We start from the raw sequence: 26,747 nt of genomic DNA, 5'->3' as shown, positions 1-26,747 counted from the left end.
GTCTGACCAATCCGCGTGCGGGGGCGTGGCCACGGCTCGCCGAGGGGGCGGGACCAGCCCGGGATTGGGCGGCGGCGCGGAGGGCGGGACGGCGGCGACCCCGCGGCCCGGAATAGTTTGGGCGGGGCTCTCCCGGCGCGGGCGGGTGGGCTTAAAGGGGACCGCGGGACCTGCCCGGGACGTGACGCCCACTGGCGGCTGAGGAACCAGGGCTGTCGGTTAAAGGCCTCGATCGCGTTCTGCCAGCGCCGTTCTCTCTGCTCATTGAAACCACTGGCTCGGCTAACCCAGCATCCTTGAAGCCTCAGCATCCTCAGCGCCCGCCCCGCCCTCGTCCACGGTCCCTCCTCCCGCCCACTGGCCCCGCCCACCGGCCCCGCCCATCCGTCCCTCCTCCCTCGCCCACCGGTGTCCCACTTGCGCTTCGCCCCCCCCCACAGCCCACGCCCCTGCACGATCGCTCTCCGACCACCCGGTGCAGTGGGGACCCGGACACAGCGGGGACCTGCGGGCTTGGGCGCTTCGGGCCCCTACACTTGGCGGGGGGCGGCCGGAGGCGCCCCAGCATCAGCCCGGCTGCTGCCCGCGAGCCCCCCCCCCCCAGGCTCCGGGCGCAGGGACGCCCCCGCCTCCACTCCGCACGGCGCCCCGGGCCTCCTCTCACCGCGACCCTCCCCAGCCCCGCGGGGACCCCTCGAGCCTCCCGCTCCCCTTCGCCAGGCCGGAGCCCCCGGTCTTCCGGCCGCGCGTCCTCGGCCTTTGCAGAGTGAAGACGCTGCTCCTTTCCAGAAACCTCCACGCTGCCCCGTCCCCCCGCCCCTGCGCCTCGCTCCCGTCTCCCTAAAGCTGCTGCTGGAAGTGCCCCCCACCCCACCCCCTCCCCGGGCTCCGGGCAGGTGCAGGTGCAGGTGCGGGTCCCGTGGGCCCAGCGGGTCCTCCGACTCCCGGCGTCTCTCTGCCCGCCCCCTCTCTGTTCCCCACCAGCCCAAATCCGCGGGGACGTCTCAGGGACCCCAATGCCCGAGGACCCCTGCTCGGGTGTGCTGGGGCTTCTGTCGCGGGGAGCGGGCGAGAAGCACTGGGTACGAACAATGAGTTGTGGGGTGTTACAGGTGGTGCGCGCGGTGGGGAAATGGGACGGGGCGTGGGGGGCGCAGCAGGTGGTTCCGGAGGGACACCGGGTGGGGGGGTCTCACTGGGCCCCGCGGGGTGGCCGGGACCGCCGAGCCGCGCGCGCGCCCCCTGCCGGCCACTGGCCGCCTCGGCCGGGGCCACAGAGGTCCGGGGCGCAGGGCGCGGGGCTGTTCCGTTTGGCGGGTGGTCACCCCCACCCCCTTTCTGAATAATTAGAAGACCTCCTGTTTAGGCGTCGGACCTAGTTGTTTCATCGCAGTAGCTCCTTGGCCCGCCTCGAGGTGTCGGATGTAGCCACATGGCTTTTTTGAATTATTTACTTCAAATGTGAAGTGCCTCGAGTGTTCATCAAGTGACGGATGGATAAACAGATGTTGTCTGTGCTCGCCCTGCAGGGTCTTTCAGCCCAAGGACAAATCCTGCCTGATTCCCTTGCCCTAAAATGCCCACAGTGCCGAAACCCATCTAGACAGAGAGATTTGTGGTTCCCCCGGGGCTGGGGGAGGTTTGAAGGGAAACTTGGACTATTCATGGGTGCGGATGTTCGTTCTGGTGTGATAAAAATGTTCTGGAATTAAGTGACGGTAAACTACTGAATTGGGGGCACCTGGTTGGCTAAGTAGAGGAAGCTGTGACTCCACCTCTGGGTGGTGAGTTCAAGCCACAGGTTGAGGGTAGAGATTACTTAGGAAAAAAAAAAAAACACTGAATTGTACACTCTAAAATGGTGAATTGTATGGCATGTGATTTAAATCTCCATTTTAAAATTTAGATTCAATAAATTAGTAATTAGTTTCAGAGGTAGAGTTCAGTGATTCATCAGTTGCATATAACACCCAGGGCTCATCGTATCATGTACCCTCCCCTTAATGCCCATCACCCAGTTACCCCAACCCCCCACCCCTCTCTTCTCCAGCAGAATTAAGAGTCTCTTATGGTTTGTCTCCTTCTCTGATTTCATTTTTTCATTTTCCCTCTCTTCCCCTACGATCCTGTTTTGTTTCTTAAATTCCACATATGAGTGAAATCATATGGTATTTATCTTTCTCTGACCTATTTCGCTCAGCATAATATCCTCTGGCTCCATCTACATCGTTGCAAATGGCAAGATTTCCATTTTCATGGCTGAGTAGTATTACACTGTTTATATATAAACCGCATCTTCAAAAAAAAAATAAATAAACCGCATCTTCTTTATCCATCTGTTGATGGACACCAGGGCTCTTTCCATAGTTTGGCTATTGTGGACATTGCTGCTATAAATATTGGGATGCAGGTACCACTTTGGATCACTACATCTGTATCTTTGCTGTAGGTACCTAGTTATGCAATTGCTGGGTCATGAGGTAGCTCTATTTTCAACATTTTGAGGTTAAATCTCAATTTAAACAGAAGGAACAGGGATCCCTGGGTGGCGCAGCGGTTTGGCGCCTGCCTTTGGCCCAGGGCACGATCCTGGAAACCCGGGATCGAATCCCACGTCGGGCTCCCGGTGCATGGAGCCTGCTTCTCCCTCTGCCTGTGTCTCTGCCTCTCTCTCTCTGTGTGTGACTATCATAAATAAATAAAAAAATTTAAAAATAAAAATAAATAAATAAACAAACGAACAATCAAACGAACAATCAAAGTGGCAGCTTCATTAAAATTGCTCCCTCAAAAATGGTTTGTACTGGGGACGTGGATGGGACAACAGGTGAAAGAAATAAAGGAGATTTAGGGGTCCCGGGTGGCTTAGTTGGTTAAGCATCTGCCAGCTCAGGTCATGATCTCCAAGCTCTAGAATCATCTAGCCCCACATCAGGTCTCCTGCTCAGTGGGAGTCTGCTTCTCTCCCACTCCTCCCTCTGCCCCTTCCCACCACTTGTTCACTTGTTCTTTCTCTCTCTTTCATAGATACATAATCTTTAAAAAAAAAAAAAGATTCAGAGGTACAAACTTGCGGTTATAAATGTTGAGGATGAGAAGTACAGTATAGGGAATGTAGTTGATAATATAAGAACATTGCGGGGATCCCTGAGTGGCTCAGCGGTTGAGCGCCTGCCTTCAGCCCAGGCTGTGATCCTAGAGACCCGGGATCGCGTCCCACATCGGCCTCCCTGCATGGAGCCTGCTTCTCCCTCTACCCATGTCTCTGCCTACCTCTCTCTCTGTCTGTCATGAATAAATAAATAAAATCTTAAAAAATATATATATAAGAATGTTGCTTGGTGACACAGAGCACAGATACCAAGGTGAGCATTAATGGATGGAATTGTTGAACCAGTATGGTAGACACCTAAACTAATATAACATTGTGTGTTAATTATATTTTAATAAAAAAAACAAACAACAGGATGTAGGGTAAATAAGATGGGCTTGGGAAGCCAAACACAACACTTAGTAGTCACAGGGCCTTGGGCAAACAACTAATCTTTATGAGCCTTAATTTCTTTAAAAGAAATTAGAATTCCTTTTTCCTTAGAAGAGAGGTCATGAGAATTCAATAAGATCTTTGTAAATCATTTAGCACATGTCTGGCACAAAAACAGCGCTCAGTAAATGTTAACATCTAATATGCTTTATGTAAATATATCTCATTTTAATCCTGTGAGTATCCTATGAGGTTGCTATTATCAGCCCATTTTATGTGTGAGCAGATGGAGTCTAAGAGACTTTGAATTAAGCTGATCATGGTAAGAGAGCTAATGATAGGCCGAGTCAAGTAATAAACCTAGAGAAACAAAACTAGGTTTATCTAGCTAAAAAATATTTTCTATATCCATAATTTTATTTATATTATCTTTTAAGATCTTTTGAAGATTTATTTATTCATGAGAGACACACAGAGAGAGGCACAGACACAGACAGGTTCCTCACAGGAAGCCCAACTCATGACTCGATCCCAGACCTGGGATCACGACCTGAGCTGAAGCAGATGCTCAACTGCTGAGCCACCCAGGTGTCCCTTTAAAGATTTTAAAAAAGACTTTATTTTTAAGTTATCTGCATCCCCAATGTGGGGCTCGAACCCAGAACCCCGAGGTCAAGAGTTGCATGCCCTAGAGACCGAGCCAGCCAAGAACTTCACATTTATTTTACATAATTACATTTTATTTATTCTTTTTAAAGATTTTATTTATTTATTCATAGAAACACAGAGAGAGAGAGAGAGACAGAGAGACAAAGTCACAGGCAGAGGGAGAAGCAGGCTCCATGCAGAGAGCCCGACGTGGGACTCGATCCAGGGTCTCCAGGATCACGCCCTGGCCTGCAGGCGGCACTAAACCGCTGCGCCACTGGGGCTGCCCCATAATTACATTTTAAATACTCAACAGTGAAGCTAAAATATCTTTTCTTCCTTGATTTTAGACATGGATTTTCTGCTTATTTTCATTCCCTGTTTGACACTAAAATCAATTATTGTTTAAACAATACTTGCAAAAATCACTGATCTCTTTTGTACGGATTGTATTGATCCTGACCTCATCGGATTCATGGGGTACTGGCTCCACTGTGTGTACAGTTTTCAATCAGATGTTACTTACTTGTGTTGAAAAAGTCATCGTCTTTACATAGGCCAAGAAGGGACGTGTACTCCAGCCGGTGTGGTGCCTGAATCAAATTACAAATGTGCCTTAGGCTCAAGCATACATATCCACATGAGATGGTTCTCATTCCTAAAGTATTCCGTTTCAATCTGGAGATAAATATAGTTTGAGTCTTTTTTTTTTTTTTTAATAGTTTGAAATTTAAGCCAAGCTATTATTGGTGTGCAAGCCAACAGGTGATACCACCCATCATTTAATTTCCCGGTTCATATTTTTCAAATAAAGTAGGGTTGATGAAAATTTGGGTCATGCGATTTAATACACATATGATTTAAATTGCTAATGCGTGTAAACATATACTAGTTGTCATTCATTAGTGGAGGCTAAGGAGACAGGACAAATAAATGCCTTGGGAAGATGGGTTAGATCCTGGTCCAGAGAAGGACATTAGTGGAAAATCTGGCCAAATTTCAGTAAGTTTGAGAGTTTAGAAGTTTATTATTTTTTAATTTGACTACTTTTTGAGAGTTTAGAAGTTTAGTTAAAGGGGGAGAACGTGGGTCACTCAGTTAATTAAGCGGCTGACTTCAGCTCAGGTCATGATCTTGGGGTCCTGGCATCGAGCCCCGTGTTGGGAATCCCTGCTCAGCCGGGAGACTACCTCTCCCTCTCCCTCTGCCCCTCCCCTGCTCACATACATCCTCTCTTTGAATAAATAACATCTGTAATGCCTGGGTGGCTCAGTGATTGAGCATCTGCCTTCAACTCAGGGCATGATCCCAGGGTCCTGAGACCGAGTCCCACATTGGGCTCCCCTCAGGGAGCCTGCTACTCCCTCTGCCTCTCTCTCTCTGTCTCTCATGAATAAATAAATAAAATCTTTAAAAGAAAAACAAAAACAAATAAATAACATCTTAAAAAAAGTTTAGTTAAGGAGATTATATCAATGTTCATTCTTTTTTTTTTTTTTTTTCAATGTTCATTCCTATGGTTAATTATATTGACTATGTTAGACTATATTACCTATATTGGTAATATTAGGAAAAACTAGGTAAAGGATATATGTGAAGTCTTTTTTTGGAACTTTCCTGTAAGCCTAAAATTATTTAAAAATAAAGTTTAGGGATGCCTGGGTGGCTCAGTGGTTGAGCACCTGCCTTTGGCTTAGGGCCTGATCCTGGAGTCCCACATCGGGCTTCCTGCATGGAGCCTGCTTCTCCCTCTGCCTGTGTCTCTGCCTCTCTCTGTCTGTGTTTCTCATGAATAAATAAATAAAATATTTTTAAAAATAAAATAAATAAAAAGTTTAAAAAGTTCTACTTTGGGGATCCCTGGGTGGCTCAGCGGTTTGGCGCCTGCCTTCGGCCCAGGGCATGATCCTGGAGACCCGGGATGGAGTCCCACGTCGGACTCCCTGCATGGAGCCAGTTTCTCCCTCTGCCTGTGTTTCTGCCTCTGTGTCTCTCATAAATAGATAAAATCTTTAAAAAAATAAAAATGAAAAGTTCTACTTTCTGGTTAGGAAGATATTTCTTATCCACGCTTTATTTTTTTAAAGATTTTATTTATTTATTTATTTATTTATTTATTTATTTATTTATTTATTTATTTATTTATTTATTTATGATAGTCACAGAGAGAGAGAGAGGGCCACAGAGGCGTCTACACAAGCAGCTATAGGACTAAAGGGCACACTCGGGTCTCCAGGGGAGCCCAGGGGCAGCGCTTGGCACACACTTAACCGGCTGAGCCCCCAGGCACCTCTGGAGAGTGCAGCAGGGGGCCACGGGGGAGCTGGTGGGGCAGCGGGGCCGGCGGCGGAGGGCGAGGTGCATGGGCCTGGGCAGCCCCAAGTCCGCTCAGCGGCCTCCTCCAGTCGCCAGAGGGATTCAGGCTGTGAAGTAGCATCTCCACTAAACAAATAAAAAAGCAGAAGACAAGTTCAAGGAGGCCCACACCACAGAGACAGCTGGGTGCCCCGCATCTGTCTCCCCAGGCGCACACAGCTCTGTCCTCTAGGGCCTGGGTCTGCTCTTGGCCTCAGCCTGGCCTCCACGATCATCACTTGTCCCCCCCCCCACCCCCATGTCCCCTTTCGGCTGCTGACCTTGGCCTGACCTGAGGCAATCTTTGAATTTTTGCCTTGGACTGTGAGTGAGTGCAATTCTCTTTTTCAGGCTTACAGGTGATTGCTGCTAGGGGAGTCAAGTGTTCGAGAAAACCCTGTGGCCTGGCTGCCAGTGCCATAGCCTGGAGGTGACCGGTAGTACTCTGTCCAGCATTCTGGTACCTCGTGTACCTCGCCAGTCCCTGTAGCCCCTGCTCCGTGCTTGGGCCTGTCCTGGGCACTGGGGAGAGGCAAGAGAGCAGGGGACATCTTGCTTTGGAGACCAGGAATGTCAGAAAGGACAGTGGCCGGCCACGTGACCACTCTGGCCCCCAGGCCCTGCAACAGTTGCCCCAGAAAGCCGAAGCCCCACCTCTGCAGCCATCTGCAGCCATGGTCAGGACTCAGCCAGTGGCCACAGAGAAATCCTGCTATGCTCCCCAATCCGGGCACACAGGACACCCCTCCTAGTCAGCTGCCCCAGCTTCTCCAGGGCCACGGCCTCCAATCAGGGGCCTTTTTCCCCCCGTAAAGCTCTCCCAACTTTGAGTGTCTATCAGTCACAAGAGACGAGGTGGAGGGGACAGCGTGGTGGCAGCTCCGCACATCTAGGCCTGGAGGTCACCCTGCCTGGTGGGTGCAGAGAGCTCAGCAGGAGACTCCCTGGGTTAGCCCCCCTGCATCTGGAGGGGGTGGGGTTCATCCTGAAGCCAGTTGTGTGTGCGTAGGGTCAAGGGAATCTTATAAACTGAAACTGATAGACAGTAAATGCTGGAAAAGAAGCTTCCAGGCCTGGTGCCCTGTCCCTGCTGGGGGCCCCATTGCCCCCTTTCAGGTCTGGGGCAGTGGGAACTGGAGGCTTGCTGGGCGAGGGAGATCCCACACCCCTGCTGCTGGAAGCCTCCGCGACTTGTTTTTCCTTTCTCAGGCTCCAGATTGGGTGGAGGAGGCCCCGGAGGACCCCAGCCAGACAGCCCTGGAGGGAGGGGCGGGTAGAGGCCCAAAGGTCCCAGGCCTCCTGGAGGCCGCACTGGAGCTGGGTCTCCGGAGACAAAGAGCCCGACTCTGGGAAGGAGTGAGGCCCGCAGCAAGCACTCAACAGATGGGTGTTCGGTGGATTTTGTTTTTGCCCCAAAGTTGACTTCGTTCGCACCAGAAATGTCAAGCAGGGATAGCTGGCTGCCTCAGACATTCCCGCCCTGGGGGAGGGCGCTTCCGGGCAGTGCTGGGGGTGGGGGCGGCTCAGAGGGGGCTCCTGTCCACACAGCTTGTTCATTTTATCTGCAACAGGAGGGGTGCAGGCAGGGCCCGACCCCTGGGGAGGAGGGTGGGAGGGGTTGCTGGGCCTCCGGCCAACCGAGAGGTCCAGTCTCCTCCTGACCTGACCTACACCTCCCCCAAGCCATCCCGGGTCCTCCCTGTAAGTCACGTGCCCCCACGCCCACCCCTGCCAGCCTGGGCCGTCCCCCCACCCCCCTTCATCCCAGGCCTGCTTGGACCTACTCCAGGAGCCGGTGGCAAGCTCCGTGACAGTGGTGCCCAGCAGGAAATGCACAGTGGGTCACCGCAGTGACCCCAGGCCGACCCCACAGGATGCAGACGCTGAGGGGACTGTGGGGCTCAGAGTCCCAGGATGACGGGGGCAGGAAGCAGAGACAAGACAGGGACCCCCGAGATCCCCTGTCCTACCAGGGGGAAGAATGGGCTGTGAGGCAGATGCTGGCCCCGCTCCACCCTCTGCAGTGACCAGCTGGTGGCCCCAGGGCGGTGACTTGGCCCCTTTGAGCCCTACTTGCCACAGGTCATGGGGACCTTACGCTCCACCCCCAAGGCTGGAGGCAGACCACAGGAGGGGGCACGGAGGCACTCACAGGTGAGCCCAGCATGTGGCAGAGGCTCCTCCAGGCTCCGGGGCAGGTCCCTCTGACCCCCCAGCACAGCTCTGCCCAGGCCTGGGACCCCTAGCAGGGGTTGGAAGCCAAGGGGTCCCTTGGGTGACCTGAAAACATCTGGCCTGCAGCTGTGAATGCCCCATCCTGGTGTCCTGGGGTCTTAGCCCAGGGGGAAGTGGTGCCCCTCCCCATAGGCCCCTGGGCCATTGGGTGTCCTGGGTGCGCCTGGTCCACAGGAGAAATGACTGGGGTCCTGGTTCCTGTCCCCTCTCTAGCTGGCGGCTGGACATGGCCAGGCCGGGCTGAGGGTCAAGGGGGACTCTTGGGTCTCACCGTGGTGACAGCCACCTTGGGCACTCCTCCTGCCACCATCATCCCAGCTCTCAGAGCTCAGCCCTGTGGGGAAGACTCCCCACACTGTCTTTCTTCCTCCATGATCCAAATCTCCTAGACCTGGGGACCCACTCCCCAGAGGCCAAGGCCAAGTGTCAACCTTACAGCCTGAAGGGGTCACTCAGACAAGAGACCAGAGTGCTGACTCTCCTGGAGCCTATGAGACCACCCCTGGCCTGTTCTCTGGGGGGGAGGGGTTGCGGAGGTCCCACGACCCTCTTGGCCTCTGGTTTATGTGTCACCTGTGCAGGCCTGGGGTGTTCACATCCCCCCAGGACCCTTTGCTGGGGGGCCCACTGCCTCCTAGACTCGCCAGCCACAGGGGCCCTCACTGCCCCCTGGCCCAATACACCAGGAGCCACCCCAGGCTGCTCCCTACCCACCCTAGTTCCTGTTCTCCTGGGACCCCGGGGAGGGCCGGTGGCAGAAGGCAGGAGCTGACAGGAGAGAGGTCTCCTGTGCTGCCTCCTGACAGCGGTGACCGCTTCTCCTGGCGTCAGCCTCCTGTCCCCTGCTCCATCTGGGGTAACCCTCCTCTGAGAAATTCCAGGGGCTGCCAGCCTGGCCCCCCGCCCCTCCCACTGCCCCCCACACCCTGCAGTCCTAGGCTTGGCCCGTGGACCCCTCCTCTGCTCCCTGGGTCCCCTGAGGACACCCCCAGCGGCCCCCTGCGCCCTCTCCCTGCTCCCTAGGCAGTTTCATCTGGGAGGCGGCCTGCAGGGCATGGTCCTGATGAGGGAGCAGAAGGCTAGCTGAGGACAGAGCCCCCCGGGGCTGACACCCTGCCCGCCCCCCAAGGTGGGACATTGCTGGGGCGCTCCTGGCTGCCCGGGGGCTAAGGAAGGGGAAACAAAGGGTTACCTTACAGGGATCACAGTCCTGCTGACGGGAGGCCCCCTCAGGTCACAAGCATCCTAGTGATTTACAGGATTTTCTTCTCCATGACCTGACCTGGCGGGGGGGGGGGGGGGGGGGGGGGGGGGGCAGGCTCCCCTCCTTGAGGGTGCACAGCGCTGATGGGCAATGCCTCGGGTGTTTCCTAGGGGTCTCCGAGGTCCTTTTCGGGGAAGGAAAGTTCTTTTGAATCCTTCCTACGGACGCCTGGGTGGCCCAGCGGTTGGGCAGCTGCCTTCGGCTCAGGTCGTGATCCCGGGATCCTGGATGGAGTCCCGCATGCGGCTCCTGCAAGAGCCTGCTTTTCCCTCTGCCTGGGTCTCTGCCTCTCTCTCTCATAAATAAATAAATCTTAAAAAAAAAAAAAACAGAAAAACTTTTCCTGACCTCCCCCGACTTCCAGGTACATACTCAGCCCCCTCACGCTGGGCAGCATCTCTTCCCGCCCATGGATCCTGATCCGGGGCTTTAATAAAACCCCCACTTTGCACCAAAGACGTCTCAAGAATTCTTTCTTGCTGGAAGGCTCTGGACCTCACCCTCCCAACCTCCCCCATGTCCCCAAACTATGTCAGTCTGCTAGCAGGCGATAGTGGGTGGGGGTCTGGACCACGCTGGGGACTGCTGCGTGTGGAAGGGAGCAGCCCACGCCCTCCCGCCTCCGCCCCCCGCCGCTCCCCGCTGCCACCCCCCACCCCCCCACCCCCCCACCCCCCAGCCAGCACAGAGGCACACCTTCCGCGGCCAGGATGTCCCCCAACCCCGGTCCTCATCCTTGTGTCCTGCGGCCCCTTCTGAAGGAAGGTCTGCTTCCCGCATGCACGACAGTCCCCAAGTCCCCCCAGGACCCCGGGGCTCAGCACCCTCTCCACCTCTACTCCTCCCTGCAGAGCCCTGCTCATTCCCAGCCTGGCACTAGGCCCCCCGGACACATCCTGATGGGGCAGCTTTCCTGCCCCTGCCCTGCCCTGCCCCTGCCCTTGCCTTGCCCTGCTCCTGCCCTCCCTGCCCTGGCCCTGGCCCTGCCCCTGCCCCTGCCCTGGCCCTGCCCTTGCCTTGCCCTGCCCTGCCCTGCCCTGGCCCCTGCCCTGCCTTGCTCTGCCCTGCCCCTGCCCTGCCCTGCCCTGCCCCGCTCCTGCCCCTGCCCTGGCCCTGGCCTGCCCCTGCCCCTGCCCCTGCCCTGGCCCTGCCCTGCTCCTGCCTTGGCCCTGCCCTGCCTTGGCCCTGCCCTGCCTCTGCCCTGGCCCTGCCCTGCCCTGCCCCTGCCCTGCCCCTGCCCTGGTCCCTGGCCAGGCTGCCTGCCCTCACCTTGAGAAGGAGGCCGAGCTCTCCCTCCCCACAGGCTCCCTCAGACTGGCTGGGCCAGACCTGGAAATGGACTTGAGAGTGGCATTTCCTGGGTCCTACCTCCTGTGGCTTATGAGAAAAGCAGGGGTTCCCCTGAACCCCCGTGACGTTTTCTGAGGTCATCACGGCCCTGGTTTCATTTCATCTCTCTTTTGCATGCTCTGAAGTAAAAGCAGTTGAAATGTTCCTAGTTTGTGAGGCAACCAGGAGGGTGAGGGAGAGAGCGAGAGGGTTGGCTCTGGGAGAGACAGGAGACCGCGGTGAGGCCCCAACGGCAGGGGCAGTGCGGGACGTGCCCTAATAGTGGCCATGGGAAGGGTTCCCTGAGCGCCCTAATAGTGGCCATGGGAAGGGTTCCCTGAGCTCGTTGCCTAAAGCAGATTCAGGTGCAGCCCGTGTCGGTCCCTCGCATAGCTGCAGCCCCTCCGGCCAGCACTCACTACAATCCCCAGAGCCAAGGTTTTTGGCCAAAGACCCTTCCCCTGGGAGCTTGCAGCCTAAGGGCCTTCAGGCCTGGGACACTTCTCGGAGGAGGGGACTCTGGCCCTGGGAGGGCAGTGACTCCAATGCCCTTTAACCATGACCATCGGGAAATTTTAAGGAAGAAAAAGATTTATTATTTACAGGACCTGGAGGTTCCACAGCACCCTGGGGGCCATGGGGTGGGGTAGCTGGGGAGAGGGAGGGAGGGCCGGTGGGGAAGGGGTGGGGAGCGTGGGTGCAGCCTGGCCTTGTGGGGTGGCTGGCAACAGGTTTATTCGAGATGGCCCTTGAGGTAGGTGCCTCTTTGACGGAGGCCTCAGCAATCAAGGTGAAAGCTGGGCCCTTGGGATCCCTGGGTGGCGCAGCGGTTTGGTGCCTGCCTTTGGCCCAGGGCACGATTCCGGAGACCTGGGATTGAATCCCACATCGGGTTCCCAGTGCATGGAGCCTGCTTCTTCCTCTGCCTGTGTCTCTGCCTCTCTCTCTCTCTGTGACTATCATAAATAAATAAAAATTAAAAAAAATTTATAAAGCTGGGCCCTTGCATCGCAGCAGAGGGAAGAGCCGGGTCAGGGCTCCGAGCTCTGTCCACCCCAGGCTCTGCGGGCCTCCACCAGGCCCAGTGTGGGTGGCTACTGTGCTGCCAGCTGGGCGGGCACGTTGTGACAAGGCAAGTGCCCTTCCACAGCGACTGTGGTACCCTAGCCTATCAAAATTACACGGGCAGTAGTCTGGACTGTGGTCTGTAGCCATCGCCCCAAACTGTAGGGTCCAGCCACGAAAACCCATGGTCATCCTGGCAGGGGCCACTCAGGGGACCTGTTGGAGGGTTTGGGTGATACTACCAGGTACTTTAACTACTTGTGCCACCTCTCCTGAGGGCAGCTCAGGCGGAGACAGGTGGGCTGGAGCAGAGACTGGAGGTAGAAGCTGATAGGATTCTCGGCAGGGAGCAGTGGGCAGGACCCCAGAGGAGAGGCTGACTGCGAGGAGGAGGGGGCAAGGGTGGGGCTGGAGTTAAAGGGAAGGTAAGGAAGTGTGGAATCTTCCTAACCGAGGAAGCAGCCCATTGGTCAGCTAGGGCTTACGGCCACCTGATGGGCCTGTTTGTGCTCAGCCTGGGGTGGGGGTGGGGGTGTCACTGTGGGAACTGGTCTCCTAGAGCGGCCTCTCCAGAGCGGGTTCCAACCTGTCCTGAGCTGCAAGATTGTTCCATAGCTCATTGAACCAGTCTGAGTCCTGAGGACAGGTCAGTTTAGTGAAAGGTTGGGTCCCATGTCAGGGGGGTGGGACTCCCAAGTTAGGCCTATGGTAGTTCCCAGCACCCCCTTGGATGCCTGAGACTGAAGGTAGTACTGAACCCTACATACACTATCCCTGGCTCCATTCATAGACCCCGGCTAAAATTTAATCTATAAATCAGGAACAATAAGAGATTAATAATAAGTAATAAGGGATGTCTCAGTGGTTCAGTGGTTGAGCATCTGCCTTCAGCCCAGGGCAGGATCCTGGTTGGGGGATTTTTTTTTCTTTTTAAAGATTTTATGTATTCAGGGGCAGCCTTGATGGCCCAGCGGTTTGGTGTCGGCCTCGGGTATGATCCTGGAGACCTGGGATCGAATCCTGCGTTGGGCTCCCTGTGTGGAGCCTGCTTCTCCCTCTGCCTGTGTCTCTGCCTCTCTTTCTCTCTGTGTCTCTCACGGATAAATAAAATAAAATATTTTAAAAAAATTTTTAAAAGAAAGATTTTATGTATTCATTCATGAGATACACAGAGAGGTAGAGGGAGAAGCACGCTCCTCGCAGGAAGCCTGATGCAGGATCGGGACTCCATCCCGGACCCGGGATCACAGCGTGAGCTGAAGGCAGACACTCAACCACTGAGCCACCCAGACGTCCCCTGGGTCCCCTGGTCAGAGGATTGAGCCCCACATCAGGCTCCCCACCGGGATCCTGCTTCTCTCTCTGCCTGTGTCTCTGCCTCTCTCTCTGTGTCTCTCATGGATAAATAAATAAAATCTTTTAAAAAATATATTAAGAAAACAAAAAAGAATGAGTAATAATAAAATACAATTGTAGAACAAGTATAATGATAGAAATAGTATATTGTATTATAAAATAAATTATGCGTTATACAATGAGAAACCATAATAAAACTTATGTGAACGTGGCCTCTCTCCTCGAACACCTCGTTGTGCTCCACTCACCCTGACTCCTGCCGTGATGTGACGGGACACAATAGGGGTTAAGGCTGGAGCAGACACTGGTGGGCAGTCTGAGCTCTGAGGGCACCCCGGGGAGATTTCTAGGTCTTCACAATTGAGGGCTTGAGGTTCTCCAGCTGGACGGAGGGCAGGCCGTGGCGAGGGCTGCATCTCCGCCGACTTGGGCGGTCCCCCCGCAGGGACCCACGGGTGACGGGCCTGGGCACCCTGTCACGAGCCGCTGTGCGGTGGCTCCGAGGCCGGGTCACGCGGCCCCACATCAGCCTGTGAGGCTGCGGGACGGGACGAGGGCAGTTCTAGTTCTCAAGGATTCCGGGTTGGATGGTGGGAGAAGAACCAGAAGTGCTAAAAGTGTGGAGGAGGGCAGCCCCGGGGGGCCCAGCGGGTTAGCCGCCTTGGGCCTGGGGTCTGATCCTGGGGTTCCGGGATCGAGTCCCACATCGGGCTCCCTTCGTGGAGCCTGCTTCTCCCTCTGCCTGTGTCTCTGCCTGTCTCTGTGTGTCTCTCATAAATAAATAAATAAATAAAATCTTTAAAAATCAATAAATAAAAGTGTGGAGGGATGTCAGCCAAACACTGGAGGCAACTGCAAGAACTGACCATCTAGCCCGGGGAAGATCATTGCCAGCATTAGGATATAGCCGCACAGGCCTATTACTGAAACACAATTGTTCCCTCCTCAATCACCCCGATTTTATCAAAGATAATCAGAGCAAGACTATTTTGTTTTCAGATTCAATCTAGTTTCAAATTACTTGGGTTGATTATTTACCTAAGGGGAACATAGTTTTACCGGACTTACACAAATAAATATGTTGCTATGAAAATATAAGAATACTACCAGGGGATCCTTGGGTGGCTCAGCGGTTTGGCACCTGCCTTCAGCCCAGGGCGTGATCCTGGGGTCTTGGGATCGAGTCCCATGTCGGCCTCCCTGCATGGAGCCTGATTCTCCCTCTGCCCATGTCTCTGCCTCTCTCTCTCTGTGTCTCTCATGAATAAATAAAATCTTTAAAAAAAAAAATACTTACCAGGAGTCTCCAGATTATGGAGACATCAGGCAGGGAGAAAAGGTAATTGCTTCATCTTGCTTGACAAAGGTAGACTTTACTAATTGCTGTTAGGTCATAGCTAGTTTAAGAGAAAGTTTCTTGAAATCTGGAAGATACGAGATTAAAGAACCAGCAATGTTTCAAACAAAAGTCATAAAAATTTATAATCATGCTCATCACATCTGTCAGTTCCCAGAAATTAATTCTTGTTGATCTTGATCTTTTGTTAATGGTTTTACGAGTCCAGGTTTTCTCTTGAGCTGTGTAAATTCTCTTGCAGCTGAGTGATGTGATCTGAATTATCTGAAGGGGTTTTCTAGAGTGCCCGTCAGTCCTTTCCGGGAATTTCTCTGAAAATGAAACAATTTTGCAAAAGCATCAGAATACAACAATAGCTGTCTGTATTTGACAAAAGACTTGAACATGGCCGAGGCGAAAGATCTGATTAGCGTTCATTACAGAGCAATTGACAATGAAATTTGGTTATTTTTGTGACACACAACATTTTAAGATGGTAACTGGAATAATGAATGATATTATTACATATCAGATTTTCAGGAGTTTTTTTTTTTAAGATTTTATTTATTTATTCATTAGCAATGGGGCGGGGGGGGCAGGCAGAGACACAGGCAGAGGGAGAAGCAGGCTCCATGCAGGGAGCCTAACATGGGACTCCATCCGGGGTCTCCAGGATCACACCCTGGGCTGCAGGCGGCGCTAAACCGCTGAGCCACCGGGGCTGCCCAGGAGTTTCATATAATTTCTGGAACACTTATAATAGCATATGTCCACATATGGATATTAATAAAGAGCTCACAGCATTATTTATTTGAAAATGCTTTCCATGTAATGTCACATATTAACTAGTACTAATTAGTTTAACGTCTCTCTTTATGAAGACAGAGAACAAACGTTTCAAGATATTCCACTGGCATTCTGGAAAACCCAAAAATTATTTCCAGGTCAAAAGACTTCATTTAGAATTTGATTTTGAGGGGCTCCTGGATGGGTTAAGCATCCAACTCTTGGTTTCAGTTTAGGTTGTGGTGTTCTGCGTGGTCTTGGGGTCATGGGAGGGAGCTCTGAGTTGGGCTCCAAGCTCAGCATTGAGTCAGCTTGAGATTCTCTCTGCCTCTCTCCCTGCCTCTCCCACTCATGCTCTCTCTAAAATAAACTAAATCTTAAAAAAAAAAAAAGGAATTTGAGGGGTGCCTGGGTGGCTCAGCCAGTTAAGCATCTGCCTTTGGCTCAGGTCATGATCCTGGGTCCTGGGATGGAGCCCCGCATCTGGCTCTCTGCTCAGTGGGGAGTCTGCTTCTCCCTCTGCCCCCAGCTCTGTTCTCTCTCTCTCTCTCTCTCCCCCTCTCAAATAAATAAATAAATACTTTTTAAGATCTTTAAAAGAATATCAAAAAAGGGGCACCTGGATGGCATGGATGATTAAGCACCTGCCTTTGGCTTGGGTCATGGTCCCGGGGTCCTGGGGTCCTGGGGTCCTGGGATTGAGCCCTGCCTCCAAGTGGAGAGCCTGCTTCTCCCAATCTCTCTGCCCCTCCCCCTGCTCATGTTCTCTCTCAGTATCTCTCTGTCTCAAATGAATAAATAAAATCTTTCAAAAAACATCAAAAGGTTTTGGGCAGTTAACTAAATAGGATCACAAATCATTTTTTTTTTAAGATTTTATTTATTTAACAGAGGGAGAGAGCACAAGCAGGGGGAGGGGCAGAGGGAGAAGGAGAAGCAGGCTCCCCGCTGAGTAGGGAGCCCAATCCGGGCTCCATCCCAGGACCCTCAGATCATGAGCTGAGTCTAAGGCAGACACTTAACCGACTGAGCCACCTAGGCACTCCAGGATCACAAATAATTATGAAACAGTACTTATCTCTTTTTTTAAAAAAAGATTTTATTTATTTATTCGTGAGAGACACAGAGAGGGAGAAGCAGGCTCCATGCAGGGAGCCTGATGCGGGACTTATCCCAGGACTCGATCATAGGACTCCAGGATCACTCCCTGGGCCAAAGGCAGGCACTGAACCACTGAACCACCTAGGGATCTCCCAACAATACTTATCCCTTTAACCAAAGTGACAAAAAGATTTCAAAGGTAAATATAGAAGGTGACATGGATCTGAGCAAAACTTAGCTCTTTTAATATGGAGAAGATTCCGTTTACTCAATAATCAAACACTTGATGATACAAATAACAGGAAGCACAGGAAATAATTTGGATAAAACACAGGATCTTGGTTTTCTAGGCATATTACTTAAAAGGTAAAGAAAACCCTAATAATCTCTTTTAGGGGCAGAGCAGTAGTCCAAGAAAACTTTGTCCTCTGAGCAGATGAAAGAATTAAGTTTTAGTTCTGGATCAGTACAATATCAGGACTACAGCTTATTTTTAAAGACTAAAAAGAATTTTTTTTATTCCAAGTAATCTCTACATCCAACATGGGGCTGGAAAGACCCAGAGATCAAGAGTGGTAGTCTCTGGGGACTGAGCCAGCCAGGCGCCCCAAGCCTATTTTTAAAACTCTTATAATAGTCATTCCATTTTTAGCCAAGTTGACCATACAAGATCCCCTGCCCCCCAATTTTTCTTTCTCTTCTCAACTTCCTATGTGCACAGTTTTTTCTTTATTTTCCCCTTTCTTATTCTGAAATAGCCAGCTTTCCTTTAGGACACAATTACTTTTGGAGCACCTGGCCAGCTCAGTAGGTGGAGTGCATGACTCTTGATCTCATGGTTGTAAGTTCGAACCGCATGATGGATGTAGAGATTGCTTAAAAATAGGATGAAATTACTTTCTTTCTCTTTATTATTTCTAGTAGTTTAAATTACATATATTAATTAAGTTCTCAACCCTTAGAAAACTTAGTTTCTAGTGCAAACTAAGAAATGTGCAGCTGCGAACTACACGGCCATCTTTTAGATTGTTAAGCTTATGAATACATCTCTTAATTCCTAGAAACATAACATTTCAGGGACGCCTGGGTGGCTCAGCAGTTGAGCGTCTGCCTTTGACTCAGGGCGTGACCCCCAGGGTCCCGGGATGGAGTCCTGCATCAGGTCCCTGCATGGAGCCTGCTTCTCCCTCTGCCCGTGTCTCTGCCTCTCTGTGTCTCTCATGAATAAATAAAATCTTAAAAATAAAAAAAAAAGAAACATAACATTTCCTCATGGGGCAATTTTTCCCAATTAAAAGGTGGAAGTATCACCCTGTAATTCAGAGGAATGCCCTGAGAAGAATTCTCTGGACTCAGGGTCAAAAAGGGACCTCTTGCAGGTTGGAAATAAAGAGGGGATCATTTGGGTCCCTATGGTCGCAGAAATGACCAGCCCACTAGATCGTGCCAAATTTGCACAGGATATGGGCCTCATCTTAATATTTGCTGTTCCCTGTGAGCCTCGGCAGTGATCACGGTGTGGGCATGGCACCAGGCAATACATATTATTCAAGTGAAGAGGGGGTATGAGTATCAGGCTCTGGGGGCCTTTGCTTCCCTTTTCCCTCTGCCTCCTCACTAGAGACCTTGATAAGCTCATCAGCTTTTCCCTTGGTGGCCAGGACGCCAGAAAATCTTAGGATGATGTCACTGGGAGCCCTCTTTGTGTCTGCTTTCCTTCCCGGGGTGTTCCAAGAGATCTCCCTGAAATTAGGGTACACTTCCGCGGGTGTGCTCTGTGCTGGGCCTTTGGGAAAAGCCCCAGGCTTCTGGAGTGGTGTATGAGGCTCAGCGTGTTGGAATACATGGCACCGAGTGATGCCCAGAAGCTTCCACGGGGTTTGGGTTTATCAAGGAGCTGGTACCCTCCTCAGGCTTCTCAGGGAGTGCTGGCAGCAGATGCTCAGGGCATTTACATTTGTGCATTAATCTTTTAGCAATATCTCACCAGGAATAGGATATCAGGGGACAGAGAACGACAGTAGTGTGTGAGGGGGTGGCCCAGAGACCAGGGCCTTTGTCGTTTCTTTCTCTGGTGCCACCGTTGGTTTCCACTGCAAGGTTATTGGACTCTTCTGGGTCGGGACGCATAGTGCGGGCATGGCCCACTGACTTTGGTCGCTGGTATAGGTCTCCTGTCCTCACTTATGGGAATCTTCTCACTGAGTCAGCCCTCACCTCCCCCTTGGGCGGGGCTCCTAGCCTTGAGATCCAGCCCACTCTCCTTAGCTCAACTTGGCCTTGAGATGTGGAGCACCCTCATGCATGTCAACAGTCAATTAAGGGCTTTATAATTAGTGGTCTAATCATCTCGTTAGACTACATGGCCTCCACCACAGATCACACTGCGCTAAGGAGATCATTGGATAATTATGGCAGCTGTGACCTTTTGGGGTTGGGTCACCGCAGGCAACAGAGGACAGAGGCAATTTGCAAAAGCACAAAGCTGCAGGACTGCCTGCAAGTGGTGCTTGTTTCCCAGATGGTGCCACCCACTGGAGTGAGTTAGGCCGTTGTAAGCAAGTTACAGGTAAAGGCATTCCCCTCAGTTAATTGCAAGGGCAATCATGCAATCCTGCCAACTGCAGATTGTTTTGTGTGCTGGTCAGAGCTTCTCAATAACCAGTGTTGTTGAGATAATTGCAAGAAGCATTTCGGCAACAACCATAAGGAAATTGTGGCGGGGGGTGGGGTGGGGGAAGTTTATTACTTTAGGACCAGGAAATTATACAACACACCTGGGGCCAGGCAGTGAGGTCTCTGGGAGGGAGAGATTCTGAGCTTGGAAAGGCAGGTTCACAGGCTGAGGGTTCTGCTTTTGTTGGGGTCCAGGATGCAGGCTTAGGGTTTCATGACTTTGTTCTTATTGCTGGATTTAAAATTTAAGAGCAGGAATTTAAAGCTGGGGGTGGTGGTGGAGAGGGATGGACAAGTGGCCCAAGTGGTCAGTTACTCAGATCAACTAAACTCTCTAATACAGAGGAGCCTCAGTTGGGGGACGTGGCCTGGCTTCTTAGTGTGGCTGGAAATGTGTTTGAGATAGCTTGCTTGCTTGCTTACTTTCTCTTTTAAAAATTTATTCATTTTTAATTTTTTATTTATTTTTATTTTTATTTTTTTGGCGGGAATGCCACTGTGAAATGGAGGCTTTAGCAATCAAAGCTGAAGTCACACACCAGCATTACTAAACCAAACCCAACCCAACCAAAACAACTGCCAGGACTTAAACTACAGAAGCATTTAGGTTTTCCGCATCTTTTTTTTTTTTTTTTTAAGATTTTATTTATTTATTCATAGGCACAGAGAGAGAGGGGCAGAGACACAGACAGAGGGAGAGGGAGAAGCAGGCTCTATGCAGGGAGCCTGATGTGGAACTTGATCCCGGGTCTCCAGGATCACACCCCAGGCTGCAGGCCACGCCAAACCGCTGCGCTACAGGGGCTGCCCTCCTCATCTTTTTGTATGATGAAATTGTGCCAACACTGTACTTGGGAGCCCGTGAGGTGACTCTGTGGGCCCCCAGCCAGCAGCTCCCAAGTGGCTCTGGGGGCTCCACAGTGCGGGGCTAAGTTGTGGCCAGGTAGGGGAAGCCACTTTGTATTTTCTAATTTTGTAATTTTTAAGTGATGGGATTTGGCTGATCTTTTACCTTTCAGTGTTTGTTTTATCCCAGGAATTTTTTTTTAAAGATTTTATTTCTTTGAGAGACAGCACGAGTTGGGAGTGGGTGGGAGTGGCAGGGAGAGGGAGAAGCAGGTTCCTGCTGAGCAGTGAGCCCCATGTGAGACTCGATCCCAGGACCCCGGGACCATGCCCTGAGCCACTCAGGCATCCCCATTTCCTAACATTTTTAAATAAAAAAAGTGCCAAAAAAACAAAAACAAAAACAAAAACAAACAAAAAAAAAAGTGCCAAGCCTAGTAGTCATAATTGATCTGAATTTTCATAAAACAATCCTAAAAAAATAGCTACTTTAGGGATCCCTGGGTGGCGCAGCGGTTTAGCGCCTGCCTTTGGCCCAGGGCGCGATCCTGGAGACCCAGGATGGAATCCCACGTCGGGCTCCCGGTGCATGGAGCCTGCTTCTCCCTCTGCCTATGTCTCTGCCTCTCTCTCTCTCTCTCTCTCTGTGTGATTATCATAAATAAATAAAAATTAAAAAAAATAGCTACTTTTATTTCATTTTATTTAAGTTTATTTTTTTAGTAATCTCTACACCCAACATGGGACTCAAACTCACCTTCTAGAGATCAAGAGGTGCATGCTCTTCCAACTGAGTAAGCCAAGTGTCCCTAAACTAATTGCTTTGATTTTATTTTTTACTTTTTTTAAAGATGTATTTGAGAGCAGTTGAATGTGCACGCATGAGCGGGGCGGGGGTGGGGGCCTGCAGAAGGACAGAGAGAGAGAATCCTCCAGCAGACTCCCCCACTGAAGGCAGAGCCCCACACAGGGCTGGAGTGCCAGGACCCTGAGATCACAACCTGAACCGAAACCAAGGGCCAGACACTCAACCGATTGAGCCACCCAGGTGTCACAAGTTATTGCTTTTGAAGCTGTAGAAAAATCCCAAATCTGTAGAAAGTGTCCTCTCCAAGAAGGAGGGAGGGGGGCCGGGCACAGCACTGACAGGGCCAGTATGTGCTGCACAAAGGCTGCTGAGTACATAAAGGAGACAATGCCCCAGATGCTGCGGACTGGGACTGTCCCTGTGGCCCGTGGCAGGCCTTCCCTCGTCAGGCTCCATTAAAATTAAAAACCTTCATGCATGAAAGGATACTATCAAAACACAAGAAACATCCCACAGAATGGAAGGAAACATACATAAAGAACTCTTAAAACTCAATAGCAAAAAAACCCAACCCAATTTTTAAAAAAGGATGAAAAGCCTGAATAGACATTTCTCCAAGAAAGATATTCAAATGAACAAAAAACACATGAAAAGAGGCTCTGGGTCCTCAGAAAAATGCAAATCAAAACTACAATGAGATAGCACTTCTCATCCACTAGCATGGCTGGAATAAAAAAGGCAGATAACAAGTGTTGGCGAGGATGTGGAGCATTGGAACCCTTGTCCACTGCTGGTGGGGATGTGAAATGGTGCAGCCTCCGTTGGAAAGTGTGGCAAGTTCCTCAAAAGCTTAAATGAGTGGTTTGGCGCCTGCCTTTGGCCCAGGGCGCGATCCTGGAGACCCGGGATCGAATCCCACGTCAGGCTCCCGGTGCATGGAGCCTGCTTCTCCCTCTGCCTGTGTCTCTGCCTCTCTCTCTCTCTCTGTGACTATCATAAAAAAAAAAAAAAAAAAAAAAAAGCTTAAATGTAGGGGCAGCCCCGGTGGCGCAGCGGTTTAGCGCCGCCTGCTGCCCGGGGTGTGATCCTGGAGACCCAGGATTGAGTCCCATGTCGGGCTCCCTGCATGGAGCCTGCTTCTCCCTCTGCCTGTGTCTCTGCCTCTCTCTCTCCCTCTCTCTCTGAATAAATAAATAAATAAGTCTTTAAAAAAAAAAAAAAAAGCTTAAACGTAGAGTTACATATGACCCAGCAATCCTAATCCTAGGTGCACACCCAAGAAAATAAAAACATATGTCCACACACCAAGTTGTATACCAACATTCACAGCAGCATTATTCACAATAGCCCAAGTGTGGAAACCTAAATGCCCATCAACGAACGAATGGATAAACACAATGTGGTCTATCCATGCAATGGAATACGTTCCGCCATGAAAAAGATGAGATTCTGACATTTGCTACAACATGGAGAAACCTTGAAAACATGATGCTAAGTGCAATAAGCCAAACACAAAAGAAGAAATATTGTGTGATTCCATGCTTGGGATACCTAGAACAGGCACATTTATACGAACAGAAAATAGAATAGAGGTTACTGGGGGTGGGAGAAGGAGGAAGAAAGGAGTTATTGTTAATGGGGACAACGTTTCAGTTGGGGTGATGAAAAAGTTCTGGAAATGAATGGTGGTGATGGCTGCAAAACACTGGACACTAATGGTGAAAATGGTACATGTTATGTACATTTTACCACTACACTGAAATACCATTCCTCACATCAGATTAGCAGGAAATGGAAAGTACAGCAAATCCACTTTGTTGGAGAGGCTGTGGGAAAGCAGGCCTTCTCCTATTTTCCTCCTGGAACAAATCTATCATTACCAACAATACTACAGGTTTTTACCTTTAAAAAATATTTATTTTTTGGGATCCCTGGCTGGCACAGCGGTTTAGCGCCTGCCCTTGGCCCAGGGCGCGATCCTGGAGACCCGGGATCGAATCCCACGTCGGGCTCCCGGTGCATGGAGTCTGCTTCTCCCTCTGCCTGTGTCTCTGCCTCTCTCTCTCTGTGACTATCATAAAAAAAAAAAATTATTTTTAAAAAATATTTTATTTATTTATTCATGAGAGACAGAGAGAGAGACAGAGAGAAACAGAGACAGAGAAAGCGGAAGAGACACAGGCAGAGGGAGAAGCAGGCTCCATGCAGGGAGCCCGACTCTGGGATCAGGCCCTGAGCTAAAAGCAGACGCTCAACCACTGAGCCACCCAAGCATCCCTAAAAATTATTTATTTATTTTACTGCTCAGGTCTGCTCATCCACTCTTCCTCCCACTGGCCGAGAGAGAGAGGAAGGGGGGAGGGCAGAGAGTGTAGGAGTGTGTGCGCAGGAGGGGGGCAGAAGGTCTGAGAGAGAAGCCGGCTCCCCGCTGAGGCCAAGCCTACTGCTGGGCTCAATCTCATGACCCTGAGAACTCAGTGTGAGCTGAAATCAAGAGTCGGATATCCAACCCACTGAGCCACTCAGGCGCCCCATGTGTCTTTACCATTTGCCTTAGCAATCCTAATTCTGGAATTACCTTGAAGGTACACCCTCAACAATATGAAAATACCTCTGACCTTGTTATTCACTGCAGCTTGGTTTGTGATTATAAAATATTGCAAACAATTTAGATGTTCATACACAGAGAAGAGTGATTGAATGAAAGTCCATTCATACATCTCTGTGAACTGATGTGGAATGATTTCCAGGCTCTGTTGCTAAGTGAAAAAGGCAAGTGTGAAAGAATATCTATAATGTGCATATAGAGGAAGGGGAATTAAGAAGATGTACATTTGCCTCTTCACCTGAGCAAAGAGAAACCTAGGAAAGAAAACCCAGAGAGGATTGAGACCGATTTCAAAAGGTAGTTGGCAGGAATTGCATGGAGAGAGGGAATGGGAGAAGCCATTTCTCTGAATAGACCTTCCTGTGCAGACCCGCCTACTGGAACTATGTTATTGTTTCACATTTAAAAAATAAAGTAAAATAAAATCTTCAAGGATGGCAAGAAAAATCCTAAAATTTAATACAAACAGAAATAAATGAACGGAAGCATTGTTTCAAGTGAATAATACACTCAAGGGTGAGAAAAAATAAAACTGGTAACTCAAGTAACTTCTGAATATATTCTTTAGAGCATATGCCCCCAGGGCAAAGACAAAAAGAACTCCAAAGAAACATTTACCTCTAATTGATAAGCTTCTCTGCCCCTCCAAGTATAAATGAACAATTCTGAAGCTTCTCTTTGGGATTCTAGCATATTGAGCACATAAATAAAGGAAGCCAAGTCCCTCCGGGCCAGACAAAGGAGTTACAAATACTGAGTGGGGAAGAGAAGGAAGCCTACAGGATTGGGTTGGAATTAGAGTCTGTAAACTCATGCTTATTCGCATTCGTCCACGTTCCAGCTCTGTCCTCCAAGAAGGCCTAGAAGAAATGATGCCCCAGTAATGCTAATTGTGCAGCAAGGAAACCATGCTGACTGCCCTTCGGAAACACATCAACTCTGGAAAGTATGTACCTCTTCGTGTTATGCGCTGAGAACACAGCATCACTTCCATGGTCTCTCTTGGCCAACGTGTGCGACCCCAGTCGAAAACAACGAAACATAAGACAGACCCAACTTTAGGGATGTCCTACAAAAAATGGCAATGTCATGAATTACCAAGAACTAGAACTGTTCCAGATTAAAGAAGTCTGAAAAAGACGGGACAACTGAATGCCAGGCGTGCACGGTTTTGAACCTTGTCTTACTAGGAAAGATTTATTGGAACCACTAACAATGCTTCAGTAACACCCGCAGATTGTAGGAATCCCTGGGTGGCTCAGCGGTTTAGCACCTGCCTTTAGCCCCGGGCATGATCCTGGAGTCCCAGGATTGAGTCCGTTGGATCCCTGCATGGAGCCTGCTTCTTTCTCTCTCTTTCATAGAACAACAACAACAACAACAACAACGACAACAACAAAAAAAACAGACAGACCCGCAGATTATGTATTGTTTCAGCCAGCTTTTCCAGATTCGGAAAGCCAGGCTGTGGATATGTAAGGGGTTCACTGTTGTTCTCTGCGTGCGGTTGTTACGAACATCAAATCAAATGCAGACTCACATACAGGATTCAGCATAAAACACTGGGTAAGGGCAGCCGGGGTGGCTCAGTGGTTTAGCACCGCCTTGGGCCCAGGTCGTGATCCTGGAGACTCGAGATGAATCCTATGTCGGGCTCCCTGCGTGGAGCCTGCTTCTCCCTCTGCTTGTGTCTCTGCTTCTCTGTCTCTCATGAATAAATAAATTAAATCTTAAAAAAAAAAAAAAAAAAACACCGCACAAAAACATTGGGTAATTACAAGGATCATCCCTGGGAAGAGAGTCTCACCGCACCCTGCACTCCAGAAACCCCAGCTCAGGTGCACACGGTCCCCTGGGTCCCGGGAGGGTCCCGCTCGCGGTCCCGGTCCAGCCCCTGAGCCCCGGGGGCAGGTTAAAGAAGAAATCTGTGAACAGCCAGCACAAGGCCCCGAAGGCTAAGGGCCTGCCGCTGCCTGCGGGGCACCAGAGGTCATGACCCCGGGCACCGCCAAGGGCGAGCCCAAGGTCGGCGGAGCCTGGCGCCTGTCCGCTCTGCTTGGAGACAGCGGCTGGAGAAACGGACTTTAAGTCGGTAACGGGAGACCCGCCCTCCCGTGCGAGGTGAGCAACCAAGAGTGTTTGTGACATTTCCGCCGTGCCCGGAGAGCCTGTCCAGGTTCCGGAGGAGAGCGCGGCCTGGCCACCGGCCTCCTCAGCCAGAGCCACCGGTACGGGCCGGCTCAGCGCCGGGTGCAGCGGCCTGCGGGTGGTCCAGGCCTACGCAGCTGCCGCGGCCTTCGGCTCAGGCCCTGCCCTGCGCCTGACGCCGGGCTTGGAAGCTAGGGGCGTGCCCGCTGCCTGGGGGCTGCGGGGGCTTCTCTCGGGGGCTGAAGGCCGAGGGCGACGCGGCCGCGGGAACGCCCCGCGAAGCCCGCGCTCACGCGGGAGCAGCTATGTCGCTGGGCTCGCACCATCAACTCCAAACATGGGGAGATAAAATGGCGGCCGTGTCCCTGGCGAAGCCACATACGGGTCCCGCGGCACGCACGACCTACAACTCCCACAGTGCTCTGCGTCGAAAGTGGGAGGGCGGGGAGCGCGCTAGCGACCCTCGATGTGGCGCTTAGGCCCTGTGCCCCGCCCCGCTCCCGGCGGAAACGCTCTGGAATACGTGGCCCGTTTCGGGCCGCTCGCCCGCCCTTCGTCGCACTGGCTAAAGGGATTTGTAGTTCCTTGGCTGTGGAGTTGACCCTCCCTCGGGCCTTAAGAAACTACAGTTCCCGGTGTGGCTTCGGCGCCTGCGCACAATGCCGCAGGGCGTACTACGGTTCCCGACGGGCCCTGCGCCGC

General features: G+C 51.3%; 1 long non-coding RNA gene across 3 annotated transcripts; it reads right to left on the bottom strand.

Moving 5' to 3' along the window:
• Nucleotides 1-6,309: 6,309 nt before the first annotated feature.
• LOC140638321 (uncharacterized) lies at nt 6,310-26,745 on the bottom strand. 3 transcript variants are annotated; one of them, XR_012035417.1, is made up of 4 exons: nt 24,852-26,744; nt 23,192-23,360; nt 15,034-15,404; nt 6,310-6,574 (listed from the first exon to the last, which is right to left on the bottom strand). It is a non-coding gene; the product is annotated as an uncharacterized lncRNA (long non-coding RNA). The 3 variants fall into 3 exon arrangements; XR_012035418.1 differs by lacking the exon at nt 6,310-6,574 and having other exon boundaries at nt 13,911-15,404; nt 24,852-24,966; nt 25,175-26,744; XR_012035416.1 differs by lacking the exon at nt 6,310-6,574 and having other exon boundaries at nt 13,911-15,404; nt 24,852-26,745.
• Between the last annotated feature and the right edge of the window lie 2 nt (nt 26,746-26,747).

The sequence above is a fragment of the Canis lupus genome, chromosome 8, assembly GCF_048164855.1.
Source record: "Canis lupus baileyi chromosome 8, mCanLup2.hap1, whole genome shotgun sequence".
Classification (NCBI taxonomy): Eukaryota; Metazoa; Chordata; class Mammalia; order Carnivora; family Canidae; genus Canis; species Canis lupus.
This window is presented reverse-complemented; position numbering and strand designations above follow the sequence as displayed.